Here is an 11,836-nt window from a genome sequence, read left to right as displayed (position 1 = left end):
AACCATCAAGTAACTTCACAATATAAAGATGTCATTGTGTTTTCCCTGCTGAGGCGATTTCACGTTCAGCCTCTTGCTTTTTGCCACACATCAGAGTGATTGGAGACTAAAAATAAGCACGCTGGATGCTCTACTGGTTTTATTTGAAACCCGTGGATAGAGAAATGGAAACTTTGCATAGCTTGGACTGGAGCCAAATATGTGTGTAATTGTGTGTGTGTGTATGTGTGTGTGAGGGAGAGAGAGAGAGAGTGCTATTTTATGGCCACGCTAAAGAGGAAGGCAATGCCCCCGTGACCTAACAAATACTCAAATCAGTCATCATGGCAGACACACCCTGTTGCTTCAAATGTCATCAAGCGGACCACTTTCCAAAACAAAAAGACTCGCCAACACAGCTTGACTCGTACAGAAAGACATATGTGTCCAGCCGGCACGTGTGTGTGTGTGAGATGTCGTACGTTTGGCTGCGGACGGTGGAAAAACATTTTGGAAAGCCGGTTCTTTTAGCGGCGACGGCGACGGCATCAGAATGCGCGGGCCCTCGGTGACAGTTCTGGTAACACCCGGAGCATCCCAGGCACGCCAAGATGGGTGGGCTTGAAATGTATAAATACACCCCTCCGGACATGTCTGCAATTCACCCTGCAGTTTTTACAACCGCTATGTTCGCTGCGTGATAATACCAGGCAAAGGTCCACGTGTGTTTTGCATTCAGCATGTGCTTGTGTGTGCATGTGTCAGGGCCGCCAGTCAACAACATGTATGACGGGCCGCTGCCCCACAGTGAGAGCTGATATGATTTACACCGCTGGGTCGTGTATTTACAGTGAGTGCAAAAATGCTCCCCCAACACAGACACACACACACACACAGACATCATTCATTCCAGCATAAGATATCTGTTTATATATACAGTTAACTTACGGGCCTTCACCAGAACAACTCATTCTAGCTGAGTGGAGACAGGGAGGATTGTGTTGAGGAACGGTGGAGCTGTGCCCAGATTCTCCACTTTGCCAGTCAAATTTCATCCAAATCCTGCCAGCTAACCTGACCAATGAGCTCCATGTGAGGCCGGCAGAAGAGACAACACCGTGGAGGTAAACCCAACGCCACACAAATGCAAAAACACGTATTAAAATGTCAACGGCCAGGTAAGTGTGCGCGTGTAATTGAGATGTATGTTGGTGGAGTCGGCACCATCTGTTGTTTTGTTTAGGTAATTGCAGCCAAGATCAGGGCAGAAAGTGATAGTGTCAAAGAATTCAGCTTATCAATCGTACTTCAACAGAAAGCAAGTGACATATTAATAAGAAATAAGGGCCATTACTAAATCAACCAGTGAGTGTATCATCATAGTTGTATGTGTCTCTGATATGTGCTGTTTGACTCAACAGGATAATTGTGTGTGTGCGTGTGTCTTTGCCTTTGTCTTAGTCTTTATTTGATGTTTGAAGGTTGGGCCTATAACTCTACACCTTTTGATCACCAACCATCGGTTTTCATCCAAAATCTCCAGTTAGACCACCTGGAGTAATTAAAATCTTTTAACCCAACCAACAATGTGGGACAGGGAGGCAGTAGTCGAGTGGGTAGAGCTTCAGCTTAGGAACCGGAGGGTTGCCGGTTCGAGTCCCTGCCGCGGTGCCCCTGAGCAACGCACCGAACCCTCAATTGCTCCCCCCTCTGCGAAGGGTGGTAATGTAATGTAAGTCGCTTTGGATAAAAGCGTCTGCCAAATGGTCGTAATGTAATGTAATGTAATGTGTCAACTGCATATCAGGGTTTGCAATAGTCGCTCCTGCTTGAACCTCTTCAACCAACTGAGTGTCCTCCAATAATGTCAGGGAGACAAACTAGATCACCTCAACGCACCTGAAACTCCACATACATTGATTTAATCTTTACAACATATTGGTGTTTTGTGATTTGAGACTAGGGGGTAGGTAGGAACGCACAGACTCCGGAACCGTGTGTGGTTGGTCCATTCACGCGGGGGGCGGTCTGACACGTGGCACATCGACCGCTGAATGTAAACAAAGATTAAAATCGCCTGTTTTTTCTGCCAAGTACAATTTTGTTTGACAAATTTCTTTTTAAATTATACATCTTTTGACAATTAACGTAACATATGCAACAAATATCCGTCACTTGCCCGTTCTTCGTGTGAAAATTGTAAGTTTGGCGCAGCCGTTTCCCTTTATGTCATCACCGCAGTCACCTGAGTCTGAAAGAGATGGCCGTTTTTATCGTTTTTGCATTATGACAACAGTAGTATTACTGTTATTATTTTGCACCAGACTCATTCTGCGCCTAGCTGGTCAGTCCTTAAGGCTTGTTTTTCAGCTTTTAGGGAGATCATTTGCTGTGAGAAACAATCAACAGATTAAAAGTGGAGTAAGGCTCACAGAAGCCACAGGGTGGTGCTCTACTGCCACATACTATTAAAGACCATGAATTCGAATTAAGCCTGCAGAAAACTGAAACATCAAGGACAAATCGTGAAGACGTTTTTTGTGGTTACTCGAGACATCTTGTGGATTTACAGATCTACCAGATTCCATGGATCTACATGCCAGCGCAGTGACTACGACTGAGGTCAGGATCTGCACGATAATATCACACACGTGACGCACAAGAGTAACTTAGATGGGACAATTTAAATGTAACATAGATGTAATAATGACCTGTCTTCTCTTTAGATTGTTTATAAAACATTAACACACTCAATAACCTTTACTGCATGTCTAAGTCATTACATGTATAAATGCACATCTAAATAGTTTGTTAATTATTTACTTACATTTTCTAAATGATCTTACAAACCATAGACAACTCCTGAATAGATGAAATTATGAATGACAACTGTGTGTGTGTGTGTGTCTAAGTGTCTAAGTCAATATTTGTTCTACTTTTTTTCATAAATCTCAAACAACTTCTCAGCTGCTCAAAACTAAAAAATATTCAATAATTTTCAGGATTTTAACCGTTTAAAGCAATTTTCATTTCATTAGCAATGATATGAAAATTGCCCCATTGACTTCCATTAAAACCCCATTTCCTAATCTCTCTGGTATTACTTTATAAAATTGTGCATTCTCTGATGTCAGCATTTCATTATGAAGAGAAGAAGTGATATTTGCCACTGACATTTGTAGGGTATTCCACCAGATTCAACCATTTTCCCATTGTAGGCCAATGCATGAACTTCTTTTTTGACGGTTATATCATGGAGCCCTGTGACTACCAGGGGGGCAGTTTGTGTGTCAAATAATCAAGAATCAAAACTACTGGTTCAGATCTACAGGACCAGAGGAGTCCACACCGGGGACAGGCTGAAGCAAACATAGGGACTGAATCAAGTAACGTTAGGACAACATTCAAGATCAAGAGCAAATGACAGTGAATGAAACATTTCATGAATCGAATTCGTCTTGGTTTAAAGTCGAATCCTGCTTTCACCAGCAGGGGGCGGTGTCTCAGAAATGACCATTATGGTCCATAGTTACAGTGACATTTTGTGTGAATTTGAGTAAAAATTAAAATTTCCCCAAACTTAGAGCAATGTATCCTTATGTTGCTAGATGCCATGTGTGAAATTGTCCCTGCAGATGAGAGGCCAAACATCTTCAACTTAACCCATCTACATGATGGATGACTGTTGTGGCGAGTTAAAACCGCCTGAACAATTTGAATGTTTGGAGCTAACTTCATTAACGATATGAGAAGTGTATTGGTGCAGTGTGTCTTCACTGCAGGAGTCTCTGGCTCTGGCTCTTCTCACCCTGGCTGTCTTCCTTTCTCTCCTCCCAGGCGACAGTGGCAGCACAGCTGGTATTGCCTGCTGCTTCTGGGGTCTCCTCTACCGCACCCAGGGGGTGCCGCACCAAGTTTCTTTTGCCAACCTGGAGAACAGGGAGCGACTGGAGAGCAGCGCTGAGAAACTCTACACCCTGTCACACTGAAAAACAGCAGAGTGGTAACAAATTAAAGGAAACACAAGAAGGCTTCATAATTAAAAAATATGTCACCCGCCTGTGTGTAGATTTGGCTGAGCCAATAAAAAGGATTCAACGGTAGATGGGCAAACTTTGAAGTTGTATGTATCTGTATATGTCACACAGCGCTCTCTTGTGGTTAAAATAGAATACTGCATTCTCAGCAACTCTTCAGAAAACAGTTAAAGAGAAAGAAGTTGCTGATCACAAGTTGAGGATGTGTTTATTTGGAAAATTAAATGTTAATCATTTGTATTTAATGGGGATTCTGACTTGAGCCCCAAACTAAAATGAGTGTGATCCCCCGGCTCTAAGCTCTTTCCATTTGCTCCATGGTTACACTGTCGTTTTGTTTTTGGAAAATCGGACCAAAAATTGAATTTGACCCAAACGTACAGAAAATTATCCTTGTGTCTTGGAGATGCTGCGTTTTTTAAATTTGAGAGAACCTTGCGGCGAAGAGGGCAGCGGTGGAGGGAGAGAAGAAAAGCATTTTTGAGGTTTTATTAATTTATTTCCATACATGTTTACATTTTGTCTGCATTTTGCTCTGAAACATGACACCGACTGCACTGTATGATGTCTAAACGTTTTACATGGACAAAGAGTATGACACGGTTCAATGTTTCATAGAAAAACATTGAAAACGTGGTTCAAAATGAAAAAAGAGGTATCCAGTTAAGACCATTTGTAATAAACGCTATATTTTGAGTCTTGCTTTTCACTTTTGCAATCCTATGAATGTAACTTTTCATTCAATTTAATAGGTCAACACAGCTTTTGAATCTGTTGTGTACATTAAAAAAACGATTTCACTTGTTATGTTGTACACAAAACGCTGAAAGAGTGTATCTTTGTTTGGGTGAATTAAACACTTTGCTACAATGTTCATTGTTGGACGTTTCGTCCCTTGCCTGTCACTTCTTGCTGAAATGAGGATCTGCTGTGACCAGGTAGGAACCATAGTCACTGACGGTGTTCCCGACGGAATCTTACACGGATGTACGTTCCATACGTCCCCAAATTGTAAACAGACAAACATGTTGAGCAGTGTTGCCACTTAAGCGACTTTTTCGCTAAATCTGGCGACTTTTTTTGAGACAAAAGCGACTAGCGTGTTATTGGAGACTTTTGGAGACTTCTGGTGTTTTGGAGACTCTGACGTATCGTTCCGCAGTTACTGTCCACCTCCTCTCCTCCAGCGTCCATTATAATGACATCCAACACGCCAATTGTGCAAATTAGGTGAGTGTGTCATATGGCGACTTTTAGGACAGCTTATAGCGACTTTCCTTACTGAGGAGTTTGCAGCAGTGGGCTTGTGGATTTATTGAACAGGAGAAAGGCGTGCAGTCCTTTGGTTGGACTTTTGAACAGTAAGCGTACAGAGGTATAATGTAGTCGCTGACCTCATGATTACAAGTGATGATCCCACGGTTTACATTACTACACTCAAGTATTTTCAGTCTGTGTCTTTTGGCATGACTTGACCTTTAACCATAGTCCCTGGGCATATCTCCCAAATCTCCACCTGGAGTTGTTTAAATCCTTTAATACAACCACATGTGTCAACTGCATGTCAATAGTCCATCCATGCTTGAACCTCTTGAACCTGTATGCCTCCAGCTGAGTGTCCTCCAGTAAGGTCAGGGAGACAAACTAGATCGCCTCACAGCACCTTCCTTCCTGATCCTCCACATACATTGATTTAATCATTACAATACATGCAAGATGAATGAGTCAAGAAGCAGATATGAGATGGGGAGATGGGTTGTGTGTATAAATGTGTGAGATCACAGATAACTAGTGAGCTACAAACTAGAATTGCATTGGCATTTTGTGATTTGAAATACTTGTTTTATGTTTGAAAAACACATTTCAGCCTGTGCATTAAATTCATATTGGTTCAAAGTCGATTCCTGCTTTCGCCAGTCGGGGGCGTTGTCGCCATTTCAGACCAGGAAATCAGCAGGTGAAACAAGCGAACGAGAGAACCCCATGTGATTGTTGTCTTGTTATTTCCCTGTTATCAGGTCGGTGCTGTGCTTATAAGCACCTTCTGCCTCCCTTCGGGGGGCAGACACAAGGGTTGGGGTGTGCGCTGCATGGGGTGTGCGCTGCATGCCCTGCGGGGGGCAGATGTTGTTAACATCGAAGGTTATTTATGCTATTCAAAAAAACACTTTTTTATTATTAGTTATGTTACCTGTTATTTGTTTTTTACATTTGAGTCCACACATGTTATGCTTTGTGGCACAAAATATTCATCTCAGTGGTCAGTTTTTGAACACCACAATGTATTGAATAAATTCAAATACTGGGAATAAACACTTTTTGACTTTTTTGCTGATAAAGTTGCGAGTACAAATTGGATTCCCGTTTATTATTATATTTAAATGTTCACGTAAACTGGCTTTAAAATGGACGCATATAATGTAAAGTTGTGATTGAATAAATCATTTGTTAATTTGAAACAAGCGTGTGTATTCTCACAAATCACCACAAGATGGCTCCTTTTCCTGGTGTAGAAAGAGAGAGAGAGTACTGCTAATATTTTTTGATAAAGTAGAACTTCAAACTCTAAACTGAGGTCGAACGTCCTCCTTGGCTGAGTTGTGGCGCAGTGATCTTGGTTTCACTCCTGTTTATGGGAGGAGCCTAATGTAGAGAAGTCAGGATGTCTTGGTTTTAAGTCGAATCTTGGTTTTAAGTCGAATCCTGCTTTCGCCACTAGGGGGCGGTGTCTCCAGGTGAGAGCAGGTAATCAGCAGGTGAAACCAGCGAACGAGAGAAAGCCGTGTGGTTGTTGTGTCGTTACCAGGTCGGTGTTGTGTTTATAGTTCATATATGTGCTTGATGTGCCGTTTAGCCTTCGTGGCGACGCACCGGTATTGAGCCATTACGGTGTGTGCGTGTTAAATCCATGCTACGGAGGGTACAGAAGTGTGTGTGTATGTGTGTATGCGTGTGCTGTTTTAAACGTTTGCTGTATTTCTCAAGCTGTGGCATTTGGATGCTGCGTTTGAAAATTTTAGAGCTCTAGCTCTTAAACTGACCAAGATACGGGCTTTGTAAAAACAAACGATTTGGTCCATGGTTACACTGTCGCTCTGGAAAACTGGACCAAAAACTAAATTTTTACTTTAATCTTACTGCTAATTTATTTGAAATATGTTCAATAAGTAAATATATAAATGACTTTTTGAGATGTGAACACGTAGTTGAGATCCAAACAAGACATTACCATATATGCTAAGTCGATTGAATAACTACAAATATCCTGTTAAAGTCATACATGAAGTAATTTAGGAAAATGGGACCAAACTTTATTTTTTTTTTTTTTTGTGATGTCAGCTCCAAATCAAAGAGACAAAAGAAAAATTGAGGCTTCTACGGTCGGGTGGGCGGTGGCTCATTGATAAGGCACGCGTCTGGGGACCAGGCACACGCTCCGGTGCTGGTTCGCCTCCAACCTCGGTCCCTCACTCTCCAGCTGGTAGCTGGAGAGTTGCCTGTTACCCTCCGGTCCAGAGCCAGTTACCTTCCTGTAACTGGGACTTGAACTCCCAACCTTGTGATCACCAACCATCAGCTTAACCCTCTGAGCTAAAGAAAAAAAAGAATTTCAAAAGTTTTTTCTGCCATCTATCTTTCTCAGTGAAACACTTAGTGAGTTTATTTAAAAGCACCTCCTCTTCCGCACCCTGCCTGCCTGTCTGTGTGTCAGTGCCTATGTGTTCCTATATGTTCTATCACAGTGCATCACTCGTTCTGGTGCCAGACACAAGAACTGTGCCTGCCACGCAGCCCGAGCGACACACTGTGTGTCCCTAAATCTACGTGACGTGTTCTACTATGACTATCAGTCTCTCGCTATGTGTCTGTCACTCTCTCTGACAGACTGACTGAGTGCAGTAGATTCCGTGCCTAGGTGGGCGCGGGGACCGGAAGGTAACTGGCTCTGGACCGGAGGGTAACAGGCAACTCTCCAGCTACCAGCTGGAGAGTGAGGGACCGAGGTTGGAGGCGAACCAGCACCGGAGCGTGTGCCTGGTTCCCAGACGCGTGCCTTATCAATGAGCCACCGCCCACCCAACCTTGGAAAGGTTCAATTTTTCTTTTGTCTCTTTGATTTGGTGCTGACATCACAAAAAAAAAAAAAAAAAAAAAGTTTGGTCCCATTTTCCTAAATGACTTAAACAGGATATTTTTTAGTTATTCAATCGACTTAGCGTATAAGTCGATATGTGTTCACATCTCAAAAAGTCATTTATATATTTACTTACTGAACATATTTCAAATAAATTAGCAGTAAGATTAAAGTAAAGTAGTTAGTCTAAGTGTAATATAATATATATAATAACAAATACTTTACCTTATTTTCAAACGCAGCTTCTACAGGACACGAGGATCATCTTCCGTAAGTTTGGGGAAAATTTAGTTTTTGGTCCAGTTTTCCAGAGCGACAGTGTAACCATGGACCAAATCATTTGTTTTTAAAAAGCCCGTATCTTGGTCAGTTAAAGAGCTAGAGCTCTAAAATTTTCAAACGCAGCATCCAAACACCACAGCTTGAGAAATACAGCAAACATTTAAAACAGCACACGCATACACACACACACACACACATGCACGCACAGACACACTTACACAGGCGCACATACACACGTATAAAAACATTCACACAACAGTCACTACTGCATACACACACACTACTGTACCCCTCCGTAGCATGGATTTAACAGGCACACACACACCGTAATGGCTCAACGGCTCTAACCTTTCAGCAGGAACGTAAACACCTGACTTCCTGCCTGTTGTTTGTAGAGTGCAGTAACATCTTGTAGCACATCAAGCACATATATGAACTATAAACACAACACCGACCTGGTAGCGACAAAACAACCACACGGCTTCTCTCGTTCGCTGGTTTCACCCGCTGATTACCTGCTCTCACATGGAGAGACCGCCCCCTAGTGGCGAAAGCGGGATTCGACTTAAAACCAAGACATCCTGACTGCTCTTACATTAGGCTCCTCCCATAAACAGGAGTGAAACCAAGATCACTGCGCCACAACTCAGCCAAGGAGGAGGTTCGACCTCAGCTTAGAGTTTGAAGTTCTACACCCAGTAACTCAGCTCAGCTGTGCTCTGGTGGCCTGCTGTTGTAGACACACAGCTGGTCGTTTTAGGCCGGAGAATCTAAAGAGTCTCAGAATAGTCTACTGCCTACAAGGACCTGAAGCAGCAGTTATGCCAGACTTTCACAAAGTCATGAATCAGAAGCATGAGCGTCTGGTTCAACTGGACAGACTCTGTGGAGTCTACTGGCTACAAGGGCTTGCTGTGCACTACTACAGTCCAGCTACTCAAGTCAGAATAAATACAAATTATTTACATTAAAGTTTCCGAATAAACACATCCTCAACTTGTGATCAGCAACTTGTTTCTCTTTATCTGTTTTCTGAAGAGCTGCTGAGTGCAGTATTCTATTTTAACCACAAGAGGGCGACATATACACATCCAACTTCAAAGTTGACGTGGTTAAAATCGATATCATAATAACTATATATACATTGAAGAATCAAGATTGACAATATTGATTATAATTATTAAGAATAATTTTATTTCTTATCCACACATCATTCAACGTCAATGAAATCTGAATAGAGGGTCGATAGATTCTGTGCCAGAAGCACACACGGGCCTAAATCTGAACTATTCCCAGTGGTTTGGACTTCTTAGACTGGACTTGGAATCGAGTGATGAGTTGACCTGAAAAGACTTCACACAATGTTTGATAAATGCAAACACAACGTCCAGAAATCTGTTGGTGAAACAGTTAATACAACACACACACACGCACACATTACGTACACTGCTAGCCAACATAAGCACCGAGCTACCTAAGTGGGGAGAGTTCATTCGAACTTTAAACACGCAAACAAACTTTATAACTCTTCTTCTGACTCAAATGCAGTGGCATCATGTAGTGAACATGGCGCTGCGTGTTGTGAGCACATATCTGTACTTATAAGCACAATGCCGACCTGATAACAGGGAAATAACGAGACGACAACAATAACATACCGTTTCACTCCTTCGCTTATTTCACCCGCTGCTCTCCTGGTCTCAAATGGCGACAGCGCCCCTACTGGTGAAATCAGAAATCGCCTTTGAACCAACACGAACTCAATTCAATAAACAGGCTGAATTATTCAACGGTTCAATGTTTCATAGAAAAACATTGAAAACGTGGTTCAAAATGAAAAAAAGGTATTCAGTTAAGACCTTTTTTAATAAACGCTATATTTTGAGTCTTGCTTTTCACTTTTGCAATCCTATGAATGTAACTTTTCATTCAATTTAATAGGTCAACACAGCTTTTGAATCTGTTGTGTACATTAAAAAAACGATTTCACTTGTTATGTTGTACACAAAACGCTGAAAGAGTGTGTCTTTGTTTGAATGAATTAAACATTTTGCTACAATGTTCATTGTTGAACGTTTCGTCCCTTGCCTGTCACTTCTGGCTGAAATGAGGATCTGCTGTGACCAGGTAGGAACCATAGTCACTGACGGTGTTCCCGACGGAATCTTACACGGATGCACGTTCCATACGTCCCCAAATTGTAAACAGACAAACATGTTGAGCAGTGTTGCCACTTTAGCGACTTTTTCGCTAAATCTGGCGACTTTTTTTGAGACAAAAGCGACTAGCGTGTTATTGGAGACTTTTGGAGACTTCTGGTGTTTTGGAGACTCTGACGTATCGTTCCGCAGTTACTGTCAACCTTCTCCCCTCCAGCGTCCATTACAATGACATCCAACACGCCAATTGTGCAAATTAGGTGAGTGTGTCATATGGCGACTTTTAGGACAGCTTATAGCGACTTTCCTTACTGAGGAGTTTGCAGCAGTGGGCTTGTGGATTTATATAACAGGAGAAAGGCGTGCAGTCCTTTGGTTGGACTTTTGAACAGTGAGCGTACAGAGGTATAATGTAGTCGCTGACCTCATGATTACATCAAGTGATGATCCCACGGTTTACATTACTACACTCAAGTATTTTCAGTCTGTGTCTTTTGGGAGGACTTGACCTTTAACTATAGTCCCTGGGCATATCTCCCAAATCTCCACCTGGAGTTGTTTAAATCCTTTAATACAACCAAATGTGTCAACTGCATGTCAATAGTCCATCCATGCTTGAACCTCTTGAACCTGGATGCCTCCAGCTGAGTGTCCTCCAGTAAGGTCAGGGAGACAAACTAGATCGCCTCACAGCACCTTCCTTCCTGATCCTCCACATACATTGATTTAATCATTACAATACATGCAAGATGAATGAGTCAAGAAGCAGATATGAGATGGGGAGATGGGTTGTGTGTATAAATGTGTGAGATCACAGATAACTAGTGAGCTACAAACTTGAATTGCATTGGCATTTTGTGATTTGAAATACTTGTTTTATGTTTGAAAAACACATTTCAGCCTGTGCATTAAATTCATATTGGTTCAAAGTCGATTCCTGCTTTCGCCAGTCGGGGGCGTTGTCGCCATTTCAGACCAGGAAATCAGCAGGTGAAACAAGCGAACGAGAGAACCCCATGTGATTGTTGTCTTGTTATTTCCCTGTTATCAGGTCGGTGCTGTGCTTATAAGCACCTTCTGCCTCCCTTCGGGGGGCAGACACAAGGGTTGGGGTGTGCGCTGCATGGGGTGTGCGCTGCATGCCCTGCGGGGGGCAGATGTTGTTAACATCGAAGGTTATTTATGCTTTTCAAAAAAACACTTTTTTATTATTATATATGTTACCTGTTATTTGTTTTTTACAT

Source organism: Genypterus blacodes, unplaced genomic scaffold, assembly GCF_046128005.1.
Source record: "Genypterus blacodes isolate CSIRO-AG114 ecotype Tasmania unplaced genomic scaffold, CSIRO-AGI_Gbla_v1 ptg000055l_1, whole genome shotgun sequence".
In the NCBI taxonomy this organism is placed as follows: domain Eukaryota; kingdom Metazoa; phylum Chordata; class Actinopteri; order Ophidiiformes; family Ophidiidae; genus Genypterus; species Genypterus blacodes.
This window is presented reverse-complemented; position numbering follows the sequence as displayed.